Here is a 24,910-nt window from a genome sequence, read left to right as displayed (position 1 = left end):
TTACTGATTTTTTTGCAATCCAGTTATTAAAATCTCAGACTCTATTCAAAACATCTTATATTTAATTAAATTAGATATGACTAGGCTGTTAGGAGCTGATTGAGGAGGAGTAGAGTGTAATTGCTTCTTTACCTCTTTTCTTCTGATCTCAGGCAACTGTTCTGCTGATGGGGGTATCAGAGAGGTCAGGATAACTGAGAATTCACTCATGTGATGGCCAGCATGTTGAAGATAGCAAGCTGCCAGTCTTTTCTTTAAAGTCAGCCGATATCTGGTCTAATTTCTGGGTGATGGTAACCAGCCTCCAGTTACATAGCATTCCATCTTAGGTGGTCTTCGATGCCCAGCCAGCAGTCTTATGGAGGTAGAACAGCTTCCTCCTCTCCCTCTGGTGGGTGGCTGTCAGTATCCTCCTCACATCAACCCATCCTTCATCAATATGACCCACCCATACTGGTGCCCACCCCTTATTTGGTGACCTGGGCTAGGTCCACAGGAAAGTTGGGATCATTGCTACGCCTTCCTCAGTTTGTATGAGACTGTGAGGGGGTAGCAACCTTAATATATTAGGACTTATTTACTCTCTCTTAGGATTCAACATCCAAAATATTTTATGCATTTTCTTGGGACTGTGAACTTTCAGGTGCAGCAAAAGTTCATAACAGTCTTCACTTCCTAATGATGCTTTCAGATTTCATGAGTGATTCTCCAGAGAACAGCCGGCTTGGTTGGGCACAGAAAAATAGCCAAACTGCTTCCCTCTCAGCCCCATTCCACATGGAGAGAAGTAGATACTGATTCACAAACTCAACTCGTCCCAAAAGATGACTCCTCTTCCTCTCTTTCCTTCGGGGGGTGGGGTGGGGAGGTTACTCTCTTGATTCTTCTGAAAGGTCACCTTGTTAGCAGGTCCCAAGTCAGGGATGTATGGCATTGTTGTTTTTCAGCTTTGAGGTGCCACTACTTGGCAACTCCCTAGGAAGGAGTCTCAGTATGTATCACAACTTCATGTTACCATCTTTTAACTGGTAACCATGATACAACTTCTTGTCTCTCTCACATATTTTTCCTAAATGTTTTAACATCAATGACTCCCCAAGGTTGAGACAAATATCTCCAGACTGGCCTCTGCAGTCCTTTAAAATTGTGGCCCCCAAGTACCTTTGCAATCTCAATTCTTACCATAAGCTCTTTGAATAATATGGGCAATTATCAAACAGATCTTGCCCTATCATGTTTCCATGATATTGGTCATGCCTTTCCCTTTGCCTGCAATATCCCTTCTTTAATTTTGATTGAAAATTCTTCTATTCATTGTTTAGGTCAACCTCCCATGTCATCTCAATAATGTCTTGCCATTCTTTCAACAGGAATCAATCCTGTCTATGCCATTTGCAGCATGCTTTTACTTGTCTGATTCTTTGACATCATAAGAAACAGTGAAGTGGAGCCTAGCAAGGTGCCTTAAACATAGCAAATACTCAACAGTTCAGTTAGACAAAAATGACAGGGGAAGTGCAGTCCGATCATGGGAGGAGTCTTAAATGACTAACTGACCTTGGATACTATTTCAGTTGGTTTCTATTAAAGACTTGGTAGAGCCAAGTTTCACTGATTTTTGCAATTTATAGAAATGCTCCCATTGCAATAGCTTGTGAGCATATTGCCTAAAAACTATAACAAAAAATTCAACTCACAAATTGTGACTGTCTTCCTGATAGGGTGCTCTATGCTTGTTAGTATCTAGAGGGCAAATGAAAAACATTTTCTCTGGATCTAAAACACAATCAACAAGTGGGGACATGGAGTTTAAAAGAAGATCAAGTGTGGGTGTCCCCCAGAATTAGCACCATGCTTGATACCAGGACTCAAATCGGGCAGGGGTCAGGGTCAGGGCGGGGAGGGTAAAGTGGCTGTTGTCATCAGTTTCAGCTGTGGAGTGGTGAGGAAGGAGAAAATAAGGTAACCAGGACCAAATTCTGGTAGGGGGCAATTAAGTTCAGATGGATGTCTATTGGCGATTTGAGCATCCAACATTATACAGCCATGTGGCCGGTGCCATCAGGCATCTGAGCAACTGTGCTTTAACAAGCAGTTTTTCTGGATAAACTTTATCTTCAATGGTGAGTTTAGGCAGAGGGCTTCAAAGAGGGCCCAGGAACCTCTGAGCAACACCCGAAGTCTTTGGCTACACTAAAAAGCCCTGACTTATATAAATAAAGGCTTAGATGTTCTTTAAACAGCTCACTTGACATGCCTGACCTTATAAATAATGAGACTAACATAAATGTATAGTGCTCTAGAAATATTTGGAAGATCATCTTGACACACCTAAATTCAATTTGGCTTGCTAATTTTTAAGAACCGTATCTAATACTGTACATACATTACCCATTCCACAAATATCAACCACATATACCTTTGGCCATCCCCACACCCATTGGATATGCACACAGCTGTCCTCACATGATCTCACACCCCTCCAACTCATCTATAACTACAAACAGAAGCACGTTCCTATCAAATGCACACATCTTCACCAAACCTTGGGGTCCTACAAACTTTTCTTCTCCTCCAGCCTATTCTGAATTATGTGGCTGTTTTAGGCCATTCTCTGACCGACCAGCTATACTCTAGGTGGAACAGCTGTGGTTAGAAACTTGGCCAGGACTTGCTGCCAAGAGCCAGTTAGAGGTGGTTGAGTGAGCACTATTGAGAGTAGCTGTGGAATGTGGGTGGAGTCAGAGGAGAGTGGGCACAGCTGATGTCCCTTCTTTAAGAAGATGCTCCCCTCCCTCCCCAGTGGGATGACTGAGGGCAGCTGTGTGCTGATGATGCAAAGAAAACGAGATGGTAGCGCTTAGCTTCAGAGGCAGCAGCTGCTGTGGTCTGGAGGGCGCCGCCAGGTCATCCCCAGAGGGTAAGCACTGCTCCAGTGCCCTTGTGTAATGATAGGAAGTGGCTGGCTCTCCCATCTCTGGTTAGATGGCATTAGCAAAGTTTGTTGAGTTTCTTTGAGGACCAGTGTGTGATCATACATGTGTAAGGACACCTTTCCTCATACACATTTATTTGTACATGTAGACAACTGCCCTTGATACTTTTTTAAAGATTTCTGACTCACAGGAAAAGCTAGGAATTAGCAGGGGTTGGCTGAATGTGTCTGATTCCCTTGCACACAGCTTCTCCTTGCCTGTGAAGCTAATGCTTTCACTCTCACTGAGAAGCAAGATCCCTCAGTTGGAGAGTCCTGTTTAGGTCATCTCACATCACACTCAATTTTGTCCTCTTGCTCCAGCTTACTTATGCCAGGCCAAAGGAGACCAAGGGAGTCAGGGACCTTTATATTGCTGGGACCCATTTGATATTTGGAGCCGATAAATGAGATGTAGCCAATAAAAGAGTCAGCAAAACCCAGCTTTGGTAATTACCAGTTGCAGTCCCAAGCTCCAAGGTCGCTTACCTTTAATGCAAGAGTTCATGTTTAGTGAAATTATTTTTAAAAGACTCAATTAGTTGTAGGTTACTACCACTTTGAAGAACCCATCCTAGGTTTTTTGATGTCTTATTCTTCCCTACATGACCAGTGTCCTTCAATAGTTTCTCTGTTAGGCAGACCTCCACTAAGTGGCTCTATCCGGAACAATTGCCCACTTGCAATGTCCCAGAGGGCTAATTATCACCAATAGTACTGTTGTGACTACAGAAAGACCTATGGCTGCAGAAAGACCCTGGCTTAGTAATTAAAAACCATCTGCAGGGCATCCATTTATCTTTGGCACTCATCTCCCAAATTTAGAGCCCTTAGCACCCTTTCCTTCATTCTATCTTGCACCCCAGTTGACACGCTCCCTCTCTGATCCAGCAATGGGACTGGACACATCATTGATTTCACTCCTACTTGGCCATCTCCTCAGCAACAGCTGCCTTCTCAGCTTGACTTCAATCTCCATATTTGCTATGGATAAATCCATAAACTGAATGCATCTGTCTCTGGCAGCTGGAAATTATAATCTCCCACTATGTGATTCCCTTCTTGGATGGGAGTTTGTATGAGAAACAGCTTAAAAATTAATATTTGTATTGCAGAATTAACCCTCTTATTCAATACCTCCCATCAGAATTCTTCTTCTCTCACTGTGGTATCTGGAGGGCACCAGGTGAATGCACTTGAATGTAAGAATTCATACTAAAGTATAAATGACTGCTAGGTGGTCAATCACATTTATGGCTCCCCGAAAGAATTATTTCAGAGGAAAGCAGCTTCATTGTGAACTGAGACATGAGAAGACACTCTGCCAAATTCTCAATCTGTCCAGGATCTGCCCCAACACATACCTGGTCTCCTGATATTATTTTTTTTGTTTTGTTTTCTTCTTCCACATAATACCTGCTTTTCCAAGGACTGAGATCATAACCCTCAGTATAACCACACTCTTTCACTGCCTTCAGGGTGAAGCCTACATTTTTACTTGAGGCTGTAATCCTAGCACTTTAAGAGGCTGAGGTGGGCGGATCACGAGGTCAGGAGATCGAGACCATCCTGGCTAACATAGTGAAACCCCGTCTCTACTAAAAATACAAAAAATTAGCCTGGTGTGGTGGCTGGCACCTGTAGTCCCAGCTACTCGGGAGGCTGAGACAGGAGAATGATGTGAATCCGGGAGGTGGAGCTTTCAGTGAGCTAAGACTGTGCCACTGCACTCCAGCCTGGGTGACAGAGCAAGATTCTGTCTCAAAAAAAAAAAAAAAGAAATTCAGTCTCCCTAATTGCTGCCCCTCTGATACTCCTAACTTATCAATGCATTAGATCTTTGGGAAGTGTGATGAGGTGGAGTCTCTTCTTCTCCAACAAGCAAAAACTGCCCAATTCACATTGTCAGTGTTTGTTCATAGAACCATGCCATTTGCTCATAAATATCAAATTTCAAAGGGAAAATTTCATACCATTGTCCCTTTCTGCATGAACTCATTACTAAAGAATATAAAGAATAGTTGTTTATGCTTTTATTGGTGATTAAGGTAATTATGATAATTACAATATTTTGAACATATGTCATTTCATTGTCATCTTAACCCCTCAAGATAGTAATTATTTGCCCTATATCATGGTTAAAGAAACTGAGGTTTAGACCGATTAAATAATTTGCCTAAAATCATGTAGTCAGCCAGTGGTTGTTTTAGGGTTCAGATCAAAGTCTCTTCCAAATTCTAATTTCAAATTCTGTGTTCCTTCCACTGAATGTATCTGGCTAAGGATGATCTCTTGTAGTGAAATTTTTCTCCCCTCAAAGTTGAAGGCCATTTTAGTGACTAATGGGAACTTTTCACTTCATTCCCAGTACTCCTCAAGTTTATAAAGTAAGGACCTTCGGGACTGGCATGACCTTTTTATGGCTGACCCACTAGCTCCCCTCAGCCCTGTTTTTTTCTGCTGGTCACCAGTGAGACAAACCTGTCTTATCAACCACAATTGTTACTGCATCTACATTGAAATATTATATATGTGTGTTTGTGTATTTTTTTATATTACGATGTTTTGACATCTTAAAAATACTTTCTTGCTGAGAATAGCCTGCCCTGTAGTGGAGGTAGGGAGCTGGCCAATTTTTAAAGACAACAAGGGCTCTGTTGAGCATGATTTCAATATGCAAATGAATATAGAGCCATCCCTCCTCTGTCTGGCTTGTACACTCCAGGAGGCAATATTTTTCTGCCTTAATCATCCCAGGATCAGGTACCAGACAACTAGGACCACTGCTGTAGCTTAGAGCCCACCAAAACTATTCAAACTAGCCAATCCGAAACTCTTTCTGCTGCATTGCCTTGTCTTTCCCTTGAAAATCCCAATAAAGGCCCTTGTCTAAACTTTCCCCTCACTCCTGTCTTCTGCCTGCTTCTCACCTTGGTGTCTTTCCCACGCAGCACTACACGGTGTGCTGTGCCTCCTCTCTTTAGGGTCTGTGAATATAATAAAGTTTCTTCTTTCCTGAGCCTCTCCTGTCTCCTCTTGTGGCCACACTTGATTGATCATCACATAAAAGAAGACGAAACAATTTCCTACAGAATTGAGGATGTAACTTGTGCTTCTCTTTGTCACAGGGGAGCTAACAGTTTATTTGATCAGCAGAGAGTGAATTGAGTCTGAGAAGTTAAAAGTTAATGTACAGTTTTCTCCTGATCTGTGGATAGAACATAAGCTTGGAACATGCAGCTGGGAAAAATCCTAAAGTATGGATTCCTGATTTGTGAGTTTGTGAGACTATAGAATATGCGACGGTTGTTACTTAGTGGCAGCTGATCTCATCTGCCAGTTTTGCATATATTTCTCTTCATATTCTAAGGCAAACCACAGATGTTTTATCCCTTGCAATCGCACCTGCAGACCTAAAACCAGTTAAAAAAAAACCATACACACACACACAACAGGATAGCAGATGTTTCGAAATTGGAACAGTTATGTTATTGGACATGGAAAAAACCACCAAAACTATTCTACTTTTTCTTTATCTGTAAAAAATCCCAGGAAGTAACTCCTCTTCTCAATATGGTACAAAAGACTAACAGTCCTGACTTTTCATTTCCCCTAATCCAGAGGGCAGTTTTGACATTTTATTTACATAAAAGATGATGGGTTTTATTCTAGCCCTGAGATTCAACTCACCTTTAATAAATTGTCCCACAGTATTCCTGACCCACTAGCATAAAATAAAGGAACGCTTTTAAGTCATATGAGGGCACCACATTTGCTGATGCAAAAATGTGTTACTCTGATAGGAAAGTTAATTAAGCAATAAGACATGACATGATGTGAATTATTGTGTAATAACTCATGTCTTTGGTGTAGCTAGGCACAAACCTGAAGGCCAAGTACCCCTACAGCATCTGGGCATGAATTATGCTACAATAACTCAAGCCCTGAAGCATTCCAATGAAGCAGGGGGTTGGGGGCTGGGTAAGAAAACGAAGGACAAAAATTGATCTCTAATAAGTAAGAGGATGAAAAGGAGTTGTGTTTAGAACTGCATATGCTCCCCCTAAAGCAGTGCATTTATGACAAGCATTTGAGGATGAAGGACACTGGGATTCTTTTTATCACTTCTCATAGCCTTGAAAAAACACTACAAGCTTCCAACTTGGGGCCTGGTACCATATGCTGAGAAAAATGCTTTGCTGGAAGTATGGGCACTTGGGGTTCAGCAACTGCAGTGGATTCTTTTTGACACAAAGTGGGAAATAACTCATCTCTCAATAAATCTGGAAATTTTTCGTTCTGCCTTCTGATTCTGGGGAAATAAATGTCTTAAGAATCAGAATTCATGGGTCATTGGGAGATGGGGGTTCAGTTACACAAGTCTTCTGATCCGTGAAAATACCATTTCCCTTGCTTCCCTGTATCCCACATTAAATTGGGGTCAGGTTTTGGCATCAGAACTAAGGAAATGAAGAAGTCCTGGTTCCCCAGGCTTTCGTCTGACCTGAAGAACTAAAGACAAACCATATAGAAGCCATAGCACAAAGACTGAAATATAATGAACTGATTAGGTATCACGTACAAAAAGTGGGAGCAAAATTAGGTCCACAGAGATTTTTCTGCTTATTTTCTTCTCTTTCATGGGCATACTGATTTGATGAATGATGATGTACATAACAAGTCCCAATTAGTGGCTATGGTCCTGTTAATCTCACAGCTAGATGATAGCTTGACAGCCAATCAGATCACTCTTTGTTAAAATCCAATTTAATTAAAAAAAATCTACAAAGGAGGCGGCATTTTCCTCCATTTAAATGTTGACACATAGAACTGTTGAGATTGACAAGAACGTGTCCTGTCCAGCCTCACTCAACTCAAGTTGCACGCAGGACAGCTTTACTTCGTCCCTCATGTTCTCCTTCTTTAACCTTCAGCCGCAGACTGTACGGAGATGAGCAGTTCAGCAAATCTGTGACTTCAGAGCTTACAAGTTTGCTGGTAAAATTCCAAAATTCATAGTCAGACCATGCCTCCCTCCATAAGACTAACATATGGTATTAACAAATTTTATCAACACTGTATAAAGGGAACAGCTCCAGAATGTGTTTCTGTTATTCTTACAGTTACTCTGTTGCCTTTCAGCATGGCACTGATATTACCTCTCTTTGGTCCTGTTTGAAATGCGTATTTTAACATTTATTTCTTCTCTTAAATGGCTTCATCCTGGAATTCCTTCTTTATTTGGTAACTTGCAATTCAGCCTCTTTGTTGAGCAAGTGGAGACCTCGTAATTTCCTATTTATCTTATAAAAGTTTACAGTTTATTTAACAAATACTCCCTGAGGGAAAAAGCACATTTTGATGAACAAAAAATAGTCTACAGCAGGGGTCATCAAACTTTGTGTAAAAGGCCAAGCAATAAATGCTTTCAGCTTTGCAGTCCTGTTGAAACTACTTCACACTGCCATCTTGGCATAAAAGGTACCATAGACGATATGTAAAAGAATGTGCTAGCCCGTGTTCCAATAAAACTTTATTTACAAATATAAGCAGCAGGCTGAATTGGCCTGATAGCTGTAGCTTACCAACCCATACTGTAGAGACTTCAAGGGAAGGGGTGCCAATTCTGTTCCTCACTTTGGATTATGAATTCTTAAGAGCTGAGAGGAGGATATGAAGGCAGGCAGGTTGAAGAGGTGGGAAATTCAGCTGTCTAGCAAAAGATAAAAAATCTGGAGTCAGATAGGTGAGTGATTGAATTTTGATCCAGCCACTTTCTCCTGTGTGACTTTGGGAAAGTTACTATATTTAACTTCTCTGAGCTTCACTCTCCTCATGCTTATACAGGCAGTCCTTAACTAGGGTAGAGGCTGATAACTATTCATAAACTTCTGTACCTCCTTCCTGGGCTCAAAGCTAGACTATATTTCCCAGCTTCCTTTGCAGCGATGAGATTCTATGTGGTTAGAATCTTATCAGTAGAATATACAGAGAGAGTGTGTACCAGTTCTGGTCTAGTGCATTTAAAACAGTGGGACTCCTATGTCCACATTCTCCATCCTGGTGGCTGGAATCCGAACTCAGTGGTGTAGCCTTCAGCACATGTACAGGACAATGCAATCTGGGATCTCAAGAGGCAAGAAGGAAGGGTTCTTATCCCTGAAGGCTGCATGGCACAGCACAGCCTCATGAGCGGAAACACTCATTGGGCTGTTTTGTGAGAGGAAAACAAACATTGTTCTTGAAGCTCCTCATTTTCGTGTTTTCTTGCTGCAGCAGTTTAGCCTAAAGGAAACAATGTGGTATCTGACATATGACTATTACAAATCTATAAAATAATTCATGTAAAGTGCTTGGCATTTAATGGGCATTCTATAAAGGAGAGAGAGCTTTTATCTGTTTCCTTATTCAGGAGGGCTATGGTAAAATGGCCTTCTCATATCCATTTTTCTTCATTGTGGTAACAATAATCTTTGCAAAATACAAAAGTGATTATATCATCATCCAGCTTAAAATTCTTAACAGGCCATTTCTTGCTGTTAAGATAAAAATTAGAATTCTTACCATAAACTTCAACCTTCCTGATCTGGCCCTTGCTGACATTTGCAGGCACATCTCTTGCCACTGTTTCCCTAGATCTTTCACCTGGTTTCTCTGTTCTCCTTGCAGTTATCTAAACATGCTATACTCTTCCTACACAGTTTCATTCATGCTATGTCTGGAAGGCTCCCTTCCCCATGCAACAAAATCTCTTAATTAGAGCACGTTCTTTCTGATTTCTGCTCACATGCTTTGGGGAGGCTTCCTTGATACCAATTGTATGTTTTTATTTACTAAAGGTATTATATACCCTTTGTTTCTAGCGTGGATCTCAATTCTGATGGGAATGTGTAATTATTGGAAGTCTCCCCCACTAGACTATAAGCACCTTGACACAGGAATCTATATATATTTTTGATCGTGATTAAATCTCTTTTAACAACTCACAAGAATTTGAACAAATGTGCCAGAGAAGTTGAATCTATAAGTAACATTTTATATAACATAAATTAACAATAAATTAGAGTTATTTACAAGAATGAAACTATAAACATAACAGAAGAAATTACAGGTAATTTGCAAAACATAATCTTTGAACGGGGAAGCCTCCTTGAGCAATTATATTTTATTATCTGAAACGAAAACTTCTAATACAAGAATACTTACCATAATAAAGGCACAAAAGCTTATTTACAAAACACATTAGCATGAAAGGATAATTTCCTTGATATAGGAAGACAATTATAAATAAAACAATTCCAGAGAAAATTAGAAACATGAATAAGTAACACACAGAAAAAAGTAGTTTATAAATATATAAGACATTCAACCTAACTTTAAAGCAATGGAAATTAAAATTACAGACATATTTTCACCAATCATATTAGGAATGACAAAATTATTGATGATTTCTTAGGATAAAAATGAATCATTATACACCGATGGTAAAAATAAAAATTGTTGTAAAACTTGTTTGATTCTATTTGGCAATATCTATGAAAATTTGAAATGCACACATCATTTGACCCAGTAATGTCACATCTAAATATTTGCTCTGAACTGTACTATATGATTGTTCTTAAAAATATATATGTATATGTGTATATGTATATGTATAAGCACATTGGTTACAGCATTGATAGCAGTAGCAACACTCTGGAAACTGCCTAAATATTCATTAAAGTAGGATAAAAAATAAATTATGGTATGAACATACGGTTTAAAGTTATAGAAACATTAGAAAAAATGACATAAATGTATCAGTATAAAAAATGCCAACCATCAGTAATTAAAAAGAGCAAGTGACAGAATAATGTATATGCTATGATGCCATTTATATGAAGAAGAACTTACAGATGTATAAATATGATGCATGCACATATGTGTGGAACAGGTGGAAAACGTGATTTTGAGCATTTGCAAGTGACTACCTTGGGGAAGGGGTATGTTAATGGCAGGTAGGTGGGGTGACTACCTTGGGAAAGGGGTGTGTTAATGGCAGGTAGGTGGGGTGGGGAGATGAGATGTGTGGTGGAAAACTCCCTTTTGCTTTCTAGAATTCTGTATACTTTTCCTTCAAGTATATCACTATAAAGATTTAGAACTTTGCTAATCAAGCAGAGTGGTAACTTTCAGTTATTATTTGTATTTGATTTCACATTCAGCCATTCTTTGACAATTTTTGTGCTATTTAAATTGTAAGTTTTCAGTGCATTTTTAAATCTATTAAAGTAAGTCTTATACCCTTCCCCTTTATTCCCATTAATTACTCTCTTAAATATTTGCTCTTCTATTCTTTTAGGAAATTTTAAAATCATACTGTCAAGTTTTCCAAAAATTCTGTTGATATATTGATTGAAAAATCAATAAACTTTGGGTTTTTTTCAGAAATATTGATTTCTTCTCCATTTACATAAATATTTTTCATGAGTGTTGGTAAACTTTTAAATGTGAATATTACTTCTTGAAGCTTATTTGTAAGTAGTATAAAATATAGAATTGTTTTGGGTTTTGTAAGTATTATTTTTTCCATTGCATTTTCTAACTGGTTTTTCATGACTGACAGGGAACCTATTGCCTTTTTCATTCTTTGTTTTGAATCTGACCATCTTGGTAAAATTTCTTATTAGTTCTTGTAGTTTTCAGTTGACTCTTGGATTTTCTATGCAGGAAATATAGGCATCCTCAAATAATGATTTTTTGACTCTTCCAACCAATAATCATCTCTCATTTCATTTTATTTTATTATTGTCGATAACAGTGATTCTCAAAATTTGTCTTTGCAAATTCCACAGAGCCAATTGACTCATGCAGAAAACTTTTGTTAATTTTGGCAAAAATTGTGTACTTTTAGTCAACCTATGGTTGCAACTGATAAATGAACATTCTAATGTGACTGTTACTTGACATTTTTCTTTACATACATTACAGTGAAAGACAAACATGAAACAATGAGGAAGTACATTGAAACTTCACTGAATTGGCAATAATTGCAGAATCAAATGCATTTTCTAATTCTGGAAAAATAATCCTCAATTTTTTTGCACTTTTCTCAATGCAATGACTACTTTCACATCATACTTTTAAATTTAATTTGCATTATTAACATTTTCCTCATCACTTCTAAAAGTCTAGGTCAAAAGTCAGCAAACCATGGCCAACAGGCAAAATTTGATTAAATGTTTGTTTCTGTAAATAAGGTTTTACAGGGGCATAATCACACTCATTTATTTATAGATTGTATATAGTGGCTTTCACACAACCATGGCAGCTCTGGCTGAGAGGTTATGTGTCCTGCAAAATCCAAGATATTAGTATTTATTACTTGTCCCTTTACAGAAACATTTTGCCAGCCCCAATCTAGACAATTTACAAAACAAAACCTCAAACCCTGATTTTTACTGTTTGCCAATTTCAGCACTGTAAATATTCATATCATGAGCAATTTCAAGCCACCGATGTGAAGTCACTGAAGGCCAAATTGGGAAGATGGTGCAGAGTACATAATTGTGTAGTATATCTACCATACTGATACAATAGTGCTAAATAGCTGCAAAAGCTTACATAATAGTAACATGTAGAAAAAATAATTAGGTAGCAACACGTTAAGTATTTATTATCTTTACACTTTGTAAGTTTATGTATATTTTATTTTAAAATCATGTGTGTATTTAATAACTGGCTTACAAAATTCCTAAATTTTTCACAATTTGTTTCTTTCAGAAGCCAGTATGTGCCACTTCTAGCACCTTGCTGTCTGAAAGGCTTTTAAAAATAGATTGAGCCACCCCTTCTCCTCACCCCCAGAGTTTCTGATTTAGTAGGACTGGAGTGGGGTCGCAGAACTTGCATTTCTAACAGTTTCCTAGGTGATGCTGTTGCTGCTGGTCCAGGGAATCAAACTTTGAGACCACAATAACATTATATTAAGCAATAGTGGGATCTGCCTTTGTTTGATGGGTAGTCTAACTCAAAGAAGTACAGACAGATTTTTTAATTTGCTGGAAATTTTGTATTGTTGTTACTGCTATTAATCCAAAATTGATATTGAATTTTATCTCTTGCCTACTGCTTATCTTTTGAGTGGTTGTTTTTCCTTTTTTGATCTATTTATACAGTGTTTCTATTAATATATTTCACATTAAGAAACTATCTTTTCATTCCTGGCATTGTCTATGATCATAATGAATTATTTTATTACTGCACTCAATTTGCTTTAGGATTTTTTATTATCAACAATAACATTCACAATGTTCTTGCTACTTCTGTGTTCTTTCTTGTAAGGTTTTATTTTCAAGATTACACTGGCCTTTCAAAATTAATTTTAAAACTTCCCATCTGTTTCTATGAGCAGAAGTAGATTTTATACAGTACGGAAATTACCTGTTTCTGGAAAATGTGAAAGTCTCATTGGAAGGCACATCTGGTTTAGAAACATTTTAGACCTTCTTTGTAATATTTGAAGTTTCTTCTAGGTAGTATTTCAGTTCACACTGTATCCATTTGGATTTAGTTTGAATAAGTATTACTTTTCCATAAATGATCATTTCATCATGATTTTCAATATTTTTAAACACCTCTGAATCTGCTCCTATTCACTCTACCTTCTCCCTAATTTTATAAATACACTTCTTCTTCCTTTTTTTCTTGACTAGATTTGCTATTTTGAGGTAATGTATCATGTTACTTTTAAAAATCTGATCTTAGATTTATCTATTCTATTGTTCTATTTTCTAATTTGCTTCTACTTTTCTTATTGTTTCTTTGTATTTTCTTAGGAATTTTTGGGATATTTCTTAATCTCTTGAATTGAGAGTTTAACTTTTGCTATTTACAAACTGAATTGTATAAACTTACAGTTTAAACAATTACACTGAAAACACCCCAAAGTTATCATTTCCCGATTATTTTACTACATTTTATTATCTATCCTCTTAATAGATTTACATATATTGTATCTATAAGGTGAAATATTATGCTGTACCTAATCACTATTACATTGTAGACAACACAGAAAAATTGAGTTTTTTCTCCTGTTCAAAATCTATTGTTCAGTTCAGCAAAAGAATTTGTAATTGACAATCATGGAAAGTTTTACATGTGTCTTCATTCTTTCACTTTTGTCTTTACTCATTAACATAAATATAAATAAAATATTAACAAACATTCATGTTTGTCCTACCTTCCTTTGTCAATTACATCCACAGATTGGCTACAGATACAAGAGTTAGGCAAATTCCAATTACTGCATTATTTGAGAGTCAATTAGCCTTGTGAAAGTTACAATAAAAGAACATCGTACATTTTCTTATTATATATAAATTGTGTACAATTCAGTCTTTATAGCAGTAACAGTTGTAATAAACTTATGCATATTTTTTTTTCTGGAGAACCAGTTATTAAACATTTGCTGGTACACTACTGATACCTAGGTAGAGTGAAAGGAATAAAGAGGTAGCATCTTCTAAGGCTCTGTTTTTTGTGTGTGCTATTTTCACATGCTTTCAAGGACTTTCATATTTACATTGTATTTTGCTGTAAGATGAATTGTGCTATAACATTTAGTTTTAAGTAATTGAAGCATAATTATCATTATGAACTCAAGGTTTAAAAAATTGAAGAAAATGGTAGAAAAATATAATGGGTAAAACAAACTTTATTATGTCTTATATACAACTAATTCTAAATTTTTATTATATAAACTTGTTTTCATTCTTTAAGAATATATTCTATCTGTGAAATTGTATGTTTTGGGTTGGGATGAAATGTATCATATCTGTATTAGTCCATTTTCACACCGCAGATAAAGACATACCAGAGACTGGGAAGAAAAAGAGGTTTAATGGACTTACATTTCCACATGGCTGGGGAGGCTTCACAATCATGGCAGAAGGCATAGTGGAGCGAGTCACAGTTTTTTTTTAAATTTTATTCATTAAAAAGATTTTTATTAGTAAGTGTCAGGAGTAGACTGGGAACTTAATTTTATGGATTTTTTTTTCTTTGCAAAGGATAATTTTATTTATTTTTTATTATACTTTAAGTTCTGGGGTACATGTGCACAACGTGCAGGTTTGTTGCATAGGTATACATGTGCCACTTTGGTTTGTTATGCCCATCAACTCGCCATTTACATTAGGTATTTCTCCTAATGCTATCCCTCCCTCAGTCCCCCACACCCCCCCAACAGACCCCGGTGTGTGATGTTACCCTCCCTATGTCCATGTGTTCTCATTGTTCAACTCCCACTTATGAGTGAGAACATGAGGTGTTTGGTTTTCTCTTCTTGTGTTACTATGCTAAGAATGATGGTTTCCAATTTCATCCATGTCCCTGCAAAGGACGTGAACTCATACTTTTTTATGGCTGCACAGTATTCCATAGTGTATATGTACCACATTTCTTTATCCAGTCTATCACTGATGGGCATTTGGGTTGGTTCCAGGACTTTGCTATTGTGAACAGTGCCACAATAAACATACATGTGCATTGGTTTTTATAGTAGAATGATTTGTAGTCCTTTGGGTATATACCCAGTAATGGGATGGTTGGGTCAAATGGTATTTCTAGTTCTAGATCCTTGAGGAATCGCCACACTGTCTTCCAAAATGGTTGAACTAATTCACACTCCCACCAACAGTGTAAAACAGTTCCTATTTCTCCACATTCTCTCCAGCATCTGTTGTTTCCTGACTTTTTAATGATCGCCATTCTAACTGGCATGAGATGGTACCTCATTGTGGTTTTGATTTGCATTTCTCTAATGACAAGTGATGATAAGCATTTTTTCATAAGTTTGTTGGCTGCATAAATGTCTTTTCAGAAATGTCTGTTCATATCCTTGGCTTCTTTTCTGGTGGGTTGTTCTCTTTTTTTCTGGTAAATTTGTTTAAGTTCTTTGTAGATTCTGGATATTAGCCCTTTGTCAGATGGATAGATTGCAAAAATTTTCTCCCATTCTGTAGGTTCCCTGTTCACTCTGTTGATAGTTTCTTTTGCTGTGCAGAAGCTCTTTAGTTTAATTAGATCCTATTTGTCAATTTTGGCTCTTGCTGCCGTTGCTTTTGGTGTTTCAGTCATGAAGACTTTGCCCATGCCTATGTCCTGAATGGTATTACCTAGGTTTTCTTCTAGGGTTTTTATGGTTTTAGGTCTTACATTTAAGTCTTTAATCCATCTTGAGTTAATTTTTGTATAAGGTGTAAGGAAGGGATCCAGTTTCAGCTTTCTGCATATGGCTATCCAGTTTTCCCAGCACCATTTATTAAATAGGGAATCCTTTCCCCAGTGCTTGTTTTTGTCAGGTTTCTCAAAGATCAGATGGTTATAGATGTGTGGGGTTATTTCTGAGGGCTCTGTTCTGTTCCATTGGTCTGTATCTCTGTTTTGGTACCAGTACCATGCTGTTTTGGTTACTGTAGCCTTGTAGTATTGAAGTCAGGTAGCTTGATGCCTCCAGCTTTGTTCTTTTTGCTTAGGATTGTCTTGACTATGTGGGCTCTTTTTTGGTTCCATATGAAGTTTAAAGTAGTTTTTTCCAATTCTGTGAAGAAAGTCATTGATAGCTTCATGGGGATAGCATTGAATCTATAAATTACTTTGGGTAGTATGGCCATTTTCACGATATTGATTCTTCCTATCCGTGAGCATGGAATGTTTTTCCGTTTGTTTGTGTCCTCTTTTACTTCCTTGAGCAGTGGTTTGTAGTTCCCCTTGAAGAGGTCCTTCACATCCCTTGTAAGTTGGATTCTTAGGTATTTTATTCTCTTTGTAGCAATTGTGAATGGGAGTTCACTCATGATTTGGCTCTCTGTTAGTCTGTTACTGGTGTTTAGGAATGCTTGTGATTTTTGCACATTGATTGATTCTGTATCCTGAGACTTTGCTGAAATTGTTGATCAGCTTAAGGAGATTTTGGGCTGAAACGGTGGGGTTTTCTAAGTATACAATCATGTCATCAGATAGAGACAATTTGACTTCCTCTTTTTTTAATTGAATACCCTTTATTTCTTTCTCTTGCTTGATTGCCCTGGCCAGAACTTCCAATACTATGTTGAATAGGAGTGGTGAGAGAGGGCATCCTTGTTTTGTGCTGGTTTTCAAAGAGAATGCTTCCAGGTTTTGCCCATTCAGTATGATATTGGCTGTGGGTTTGTTATAAATAGCTCTTATTATTTTGAGATACATTCCATCAATACCTAGTTTATTGAGAGTTTTTAGCATGAAGAGGTGTGGAATTTTATCAAAGGCCTTTTCTGTATCTATTGAGATAATCATGTGGTTTTTGTCATTGGTTCTGTTTATGTGATGGATTATGTTTATTGATTTGCATATGTTGAACCAGCCTTGCATCCCAGGGATGAAGCAGACTTGTTCATGGTGGATAAGCTTTTTGATGTGCTGCTGGATTTGGTATGCCAGTATTTTATTGAGGATTTTCACATCGATGTTCATCAGGGTTATCGGTCTAAAATTTTGTTGTTGTTGTTGTGTCTCTGCCAGGTTTTGGTATCAGGATACTGGCCTCATAAAATGACTTGGGGAGGATTCCCTCTTTTTCTATTGATTGGAATAGTTTCAGAAGGAATGGTACCAGCCCCTCTTTAAACCTCTGATAGAATTCAGCTGTGAATCTGTCTGGTCCTGGACTTTCTTTGGTTTGTAGGGTATTAATTACTGCCTCACCTTCAGAACTTGTTATTGGTCTATTCAGAGATTTGACTTCTTGGTTTAGACTTGGGAGGCTGTACGTGTCCAGGAATTTATCCATTTCTTCTAGGTTTTCTAGTTTATTTGTGTAGAGGTGTTTATAGTATTCTCTGATGGTAGTTTGTACTTCTGTGGGTTTGGTGGTGATATCCCCTTTATCATTTTTTATTGCATCTACTTGATTCTTCTCTCTTTTCTTCATTAGTCTGGCTAGCAGTGCATCTATTTTGTTGATCTTTTCCAAAAACCAGCTCCTGGATTCATTGATTTTTTCAAGGTTTTGTGTGTGTGTGTGTCTCTATCTCCTTCAGTTCCGCTCTGATCTTAATTATTTCTTGTCTTCGGCTAGCTTTTGAATTTGTTTGATCTTCCTTCTCTAGTTCTTTTAATTGTTATGTTCACGTGTTGATTTTAGATCTTTCCTCCTTTTTCTTGTGGCATTTAGGGATATAAATCTCCCTCTGCACACTGCTTTAAATGTGTCCCAGAGATTCTGGTACATTTTGTCTTTGTGTTCATTGGTTTCAAAGAACTTCTTTTCTTCTGTCTTCATTTTATTATTTACCCAGTAGTCATTCAGGAGCAGGTTGTTCAGTTTTCATGTAGTTGTGTGGTTTTGAGTGAGTTTCTTAATCCTGAGTTCTAGTTTGATTGCACTGTGGTCTGAGAGACTGTTTATTATGATTTCTGTTCTTCTACATTTGCTGAGGAGTGTTTTACTTCCAATTATGTGGTCAATTTCAGAATAAGTGTGATGTGGTGCTGAGAAGAATGATTATTCTGTTGATTTGGGGTGGAGAGTTCTGTAGATGTCTATTCAGTCTACTTGGTCCAGAGCTGAGTTCAAGTCCTGGATATCCTTGTTAATTTGCTGTCTTGTTGATCTAATATTGACATTAGGGTGTTAAAGTCTCCCACTATTATTGTGCGGGAGTCTAAGTCTCTTTGTATGTCTCTAAGGACTTGCTTTATTAATCTGGGTGCTCCTTTGTTGGTGCATATATATTTAGGATAGTTAGCTCTTCTTGTTGCATTGATCCCTTTACCATTACGTAATGCCCTTCTTTGTCTCTTTCGACCTTTGTTGGTTTAAAGTCTGTTTTATCAGAGACTAGGATTGCAACCCTTGCTTTTTTTTTCTGCTTTCCATTTGCTTTCGGTGAATCTTCCTCCATCCCTTTATTTTGAGCCTATGTGTGTCTTTGCATGTGAGATGGTCTCCTGAATACAGCACACTGATGGGTCTTGACTCTCTATCCAGTTTGCCAGTCTGTGTCTTTTAACTGGGGCATTTAGCCCATTTACACATAATTATGTGTAATTTACACATTTAGCCCATTTACACATAGTTATGTGTGAATTTGATCCTGTCATTATGATGCTAGGTGGTTATTTTGGCCATTAGTTGATGCAGTTTCTTCATAGTGTCAATGGTCTTTACAATTTGGCATGTTTCTGCAGTGACTGGTACCAGTTGTTCCTTTCCAAGTTTAGTGCTTCCTTCAGGAACTCTTGCAAGGCAGGCCTAGTGGTGATAAAAATCTCTCAGCATTTGCTTGTTTGTAAAGGATTTTATTTCTCCTTTACTTATGAAGCTTGCTTAGTTTGGCTGGATATGAAATTTTGGGTTGAAAATTCTTTCCTTTTAGAATGTTGAATATTGGCCCACACTCTCTTCTGGCATGTAGGATTTCTGTTGACAGATCCACTGTTAGTCTGATCGACTTCCCTTGGTGGGTAACCGACATTTCTCTCTGGCTGCCCTTGACATTTTTTCCTTCATTTCAACCTTGGTGAATCTGACAATTATTTGTCTTGGTGTGGCTCTTCTTGAGGAATATCTTTGTGGTGTTCTCTGCATTTCCTGAATTTGAATGTTGGTCTACTTTGCTAGGTTGTGGAAGTTCTCCTGGATAGTATCCTGAAGAGTGTTTTCCTACCTGGTTCCATTCTTCCTGTCACTTTCAGGTATACCAATCAAACGTAGATTTGGTCTTTTCACATGGTCCCGTATTTCTTGGAGGCTTTGTTCATTTCTTTTCACTCTTTTTTCTCTAATCTTGTCTTCTTGCTTTATTTCATTAAGTTGATCTTCAATCACTGATATCCTTTGTTTGGCTTGATCAATTTGACTATTGAAACTTGAGTATGCTTCATGAAGTTCTTGTGTTGCATGTTTCAGCTCCATCAGGTCATTTATCATCTTCTCTACACTGGTTATTCTAGTTAGCAATTCATCTAACCCTTTTTCAAGGTTCTTAGCTTGGAGGAGTTTGTTGTTATCCACCTTCTGAAGCCTACTTCTGTCAGTTCCTCAAACTTGCTCTGTCCAGTTTTGTTCCCTTGCTGGTGAGGGGTTGTGATCCTTTGGAGGAGAATGGGCATTCTGGTTTTTGGAATTTTCGGCCTTTCTGTGCTGGTTTTTCCCCATCTTTGTGGTTTTATCTACCTTTGGTCTTTGATGTTGGTGACTACAGATGGGGTTTTGGCGTGGATGTCCTTTTTGTTGATGTTGATGCTATTCCTTTGTTTGCTAGTTTTCCTTCTAACAGTCAGGCCCCTCAGCTTCAGGTCTGTTGGAGTTTGCTGGAGGTCCACTCCAGACCCATTTGCCTGGGTATTACCAGCAGAAGCTACAGAACAGTAACTATTGCTCCCTGATCCTTCCTCTGGAAGCTTTGTCCCAGATGGGCACCTTCCAGATGCCAGCCAGAGCTCTCCTGTATGAGGTGCCTGTCAGCCCCTACTGGGAAGTTCCTCCCAGTCAGGCTACATGGGGGTCAGGGACCTACTTGAGGAGGCAGTCTGTCTGTTATCAGTGCTCGAATGCCATGCTGGGAGAACCATTGCTCTCTTCAGAGCTGTCAGGCAGGGATGTGTAAGTCTGCTGAAGCTGTGCCCACAGCAGTCCCTTCCCCCAGGTGCTCTGTGCCAGGGAGATGGGGGTTTTATCTATAAGTCCCTGACTGGGGCTGCCTTTTGTTCAGAGATACCCTGTCTAAAGAGGTGGAATCTGGAGTGGCAGTCAGCCTTGCTGAGCTGTGGTGGACTCCTCCCAGTTTGAACTATCCAGTGGCTTTGTTTACACTGTGAGCATAAAACCACCTAGTCAAGTCTCAGTAATGGCAGACACCCCTCCCCCAACCAAGCTCCAGTGTCCCAGGTTGATCTCAGACTGCTGCGCTAGCAGCAAGGATTTCAAGCCAATGGATCTTCTTGCTGGGCTCCATGGATGTGGGACCCACTGAGCCAGGCACCAGATGGAATCTCCTTGGCTGCCAGTTGTAAAGACCATGGGAAAAGTGCTGTATCTGGGCAGGAGTGTACCATTCCTCCTGGTACAGATTGTCATGGCTTCCCTTGGCTAGGAAAGGGAAATTTCCCAACCCCTTGCACTTTCCTGGTGAGGCAACGCCCCGCCCTGCTTCAACTCGCCCTCCATGGGCTACACCCACTGTCCAACCAGTTCCAGTGAGATGAACCAGGTACCTCAGTTGGAAATGCAGAAATCTCCTACCTTCTGTGTGGATCTCGCTGGGAGCTGCAGACCAGAGCTGTTTCTATTTGGCCATCTTGCTGGACTCTCCAAGTCACGGTCTTACACAGATGGCAGGAGGCAGAGAGCTTCTGTAGGGAATCTCCCATTTTTAAAACCATCAGATCATGTGAGACTTATTCACTCTCATGAGAACACCATGGGAAAGACCCGTCCCATGATTCCTTTATCTCCCACTGGATTCCTCACATGACATGTGGGAATTGTGAGAGTTACAATTCAAGATGAGATTTGGGTGGGGACACAAATCAAACCATATGTCTTTTTTTTTTTTTTTATTGTGTTATTAACAACAGACAAGACATGGAAACAACTTAAATGTCCACTGATAGATGAATAGATAAAGAAAATATGTGAGGGGTATGTGTGTAATATTTTGCAACCTTTTTTGGTTTTGAGACAGGGTCTTACTCTGTTGTCTTGGCTGGAGTACAGTGGGACAGTGGTGCAATCTTGGCTCACTGCAACCTCTGCCTCTGGGTTCAAGCAATCCTGTCTCAGCCTGTCAAGTATTTGTGACTACAGGCACATGGCGACAAGTCTGGCTAATTTTTGTATTTTTAGTAGAGACAGGATTTCATCATGTTGCCCAGGCTGGTCTCAAACTTCTGGCCTCAAGAGATCCACCTGTCTTGGCCTCCCTAAGTTCTGGGATTACAGAAGTGAGCCACTGTGCTCTGCCTCATTCAGCCTTTAAAAAGAAGAAAGTTCTGCCACATTTGACCACATCATGAATCTTGAGGATATTATGCTGCGTGAAATAAGCCCTCACAGAAGCACACATACTGTATTATTCCATTTATATCTTTTTCCATTGTAATTAGTACCTTTTTTTCTTTTTAATTCATAGCTTTCCATTTAGAGAAAGTTTTCATGAGAAGATTAACACTGATAGTGAGGAATAGGTATATATTGAAACAACAAATTCATTTCTTTCTCCACTGTCTGAGAGGGTATTAATATACAGGACTGAGCTTTGGCCACCATATTTCTCTGGTAAGTGATAGTAGCCGTGGGACTGGTAAACTGCCTGTGGGCTTACTTCATGAGCAGTGGTCTAAATGACCGAACAGGGATAGGACCTTCAAAAACCTGATGTTTTCATGGACCTAAACTGGGTTGTACTCTTGTGAAAAAATATCCCTTTCCAGATCCTGGGGATCCCAGGGGATTCATCCCTCACCCCTAAGACAAATATTTAATAAGAATCTACTTTGTGCAGGCCACTATCCTTGGCACTGCTGGTCCTATCAACAAACCATATATTCTTTTATTTATGCTCTTGGAGGTGAGCTAGCTCTACTCAGGTCTCAGATAATCTTATCTGACTCAACAGTGGAGTAAGGCAAACTAGACAAAATGATGGCAATGTTGTAAACTCAGCAATAAAAAGGGTTTTGCTATGTGTGAGGATTCTTATTATTTTGGCTGGCTGGATTTTGGGGGAAGAGGTCCAGTAGAATTTCTCAAACATGGTGCCAGGTGTGCCAGGTGTTAGAGGGCCAAAGTGACGTAAGGCACAGTTCCTGAACTCAAAGAACTTGACAGGAAGTAGAGGAGACAGAAAGATGAACAGTTAATAGCAATACTTTATTCTTGATTTTGTTTTTTAATTAAGGTAAAATTCACATAAAATAAAATTCACCATTTTAACCATCTGAAGTGAACAATTCAGCAGCATTTAGTACATTCCAAATGTTAGGCAACTACCACCAATATCTAGTTCTGGAACAGTTTTCTCACCCCTGCACACTGCTAATCTGTTTTCTATCTCTGTGGATTTAAGGTTGACTGTACTTTCATTCCATACAAATAATTGTACTAGAAGCAAAAGATAAGAGGTCAAATCCCCTAAACTAACTGGGTGAGATTTAGCAAGACAGTGTGCCTTTTTGAAGTTCAGGTGCTTTATCTACCAAACATAAATAATACCTGATTTCTCTGAAGTTATGAGACAAGATCAGGTGATCCTTAAAGGTTGCTTTGAGCTCTAAGCTTTATGATTATGTAATTTCATGGTATTTGTGAAAACCACGAATCAATGCTTTGCAATACACTAAAGCTTTATTTGTTTGTAACCTTAGTAATTAAACTCTAGCAGGCCATCACAAGCCTCTCTTTAAACAAATATCCTACAGTACTTGCAGGCACTGCAAAGTATAATGAAAAAAGTAAAGCTCCAAAGTCATCAGAAATCTTTCTGGAAGGACTCTTTGTGTTAAGATTTGCATCAGTCATACCATGCTATGAAGAGAGAAGGAGCCTTGTCATTTTTCCCCTGGATTTTTCATTGTGTTTTAGTAATAACCTGTAGACATTCTAAACTGCCAACCTCTGCTTTGATCTATTTTTAAGATACTAAAGGACAATTGAGGTTAATAAAGTGGTCCCTCAGTATACATGGGGGATTCCTTCCAGGACTGCCCTTGTATGTTGAAATCTGTGCATGCTCAAGTCCCACAGTCAGACCTATGGAACTTGCATCCACATAGGCAGGTTTCATGAATACTGTATCTTTTCCATCTGGCATTTGCTCAAAAACAAACAAACACACACAAAAAAACAAATATAAGTGGACTGGCATGGTTTAAACCTGTGTTGTTTAAGGGGCAATTGTATAACCGAAGAGAAATATCTGTAAACATAAACAGTCCATGATGTGCTAAAGTAGCAGTCACAGAATTTCAAATACATATAGGGACACTAAAATAATGAAGGGAATGTTAACACAGAGGGAAAAATCCAGTTGTCTAGTGCCTATCATTTTGGTTTGAGGTCAGAGGCTGATTTCCTAGCCAGTTTGAGTACAGTTTTAGCACATGGCTGTACCAGCCATTTCTCTATAAGTGCTTGATTCTTCATTTTTTGCTACTTTTTTTACTTTCATAATAGTACAGCTCCAAAAAATCATGGCACAAGGGATCGTTCATTGATTGACAACCTCTCACAAAGATGCATTTAGCAACAAGAGCCCTTTAGATTTTTTTGTGTGTGCATGTGTGTTGGAGAATGACCTACAACTGACCCTCTTAAATTATAAAAGTTTTAAAAATTTCTTAAATGTTCTAAACATTAGCCACATGGGAAGGACTGATCTTGAAGGCAGTCTGGTGACTATTTTAAAGGAAAATAGTTGTCCTTAAACAGAAGAGAAAATGTCTGAGTACCACAGACCTCATTTCTCTTCTAGTCCCTCATTTTCTCTTTCCTCTTCTTTTTCTCACTTCCTGCCTCCTTTCTTCTTCAATTTTTCCTCCCTTCTTCTATTTGAAAATTGTCAGATAGTGATAGGCCACATAGAACAGCCTACCTGGTCCTGAAAGTGAAGCTTCCCACCATCTCTGTCTTCTTCATGACAAAGTCATATAGGGCCCTGGACTTTTGGCCTCTGTCTTCTGAGATGCTTGGAACCCTATGTGATTTCAAATTAAGGCGAGCTTTTCATGAAAATAAACTAGCGTGAAGCCCTTGGGTCATTAGTTCTGCCTGGATTGAATATTGCAAAGAGCATAACTCTCCTTCTTTGAAAGGAAAATTCATGAAAAGAAAGTTTTGTAAAATTCTGGGTATTCATTAAAAGACATGTAAAAACTCAAATAGGCCTTCAATTTAAAATAAGCTGAGTAATTTAA

This window comes from Chlorocebus sabaeus, chromosome 12 (assembly GCF_047675955.1).
Source record: "Chlorocebus sabaeus isolate Y175 chromosome 12, mChlSab1.0.hap1, whole genome shotgun sequence".
NCBI lineage: Eukaryota > Metazoa > Chordata > Mammalia > Primates > Cercopithecidae > Chlorocebus > Chlorocebus sabaeus.
The sequence above is the reverse complement of the archived record's forward strand: the minus strand, read 5'-3'. Positions refer to the sequence as shown.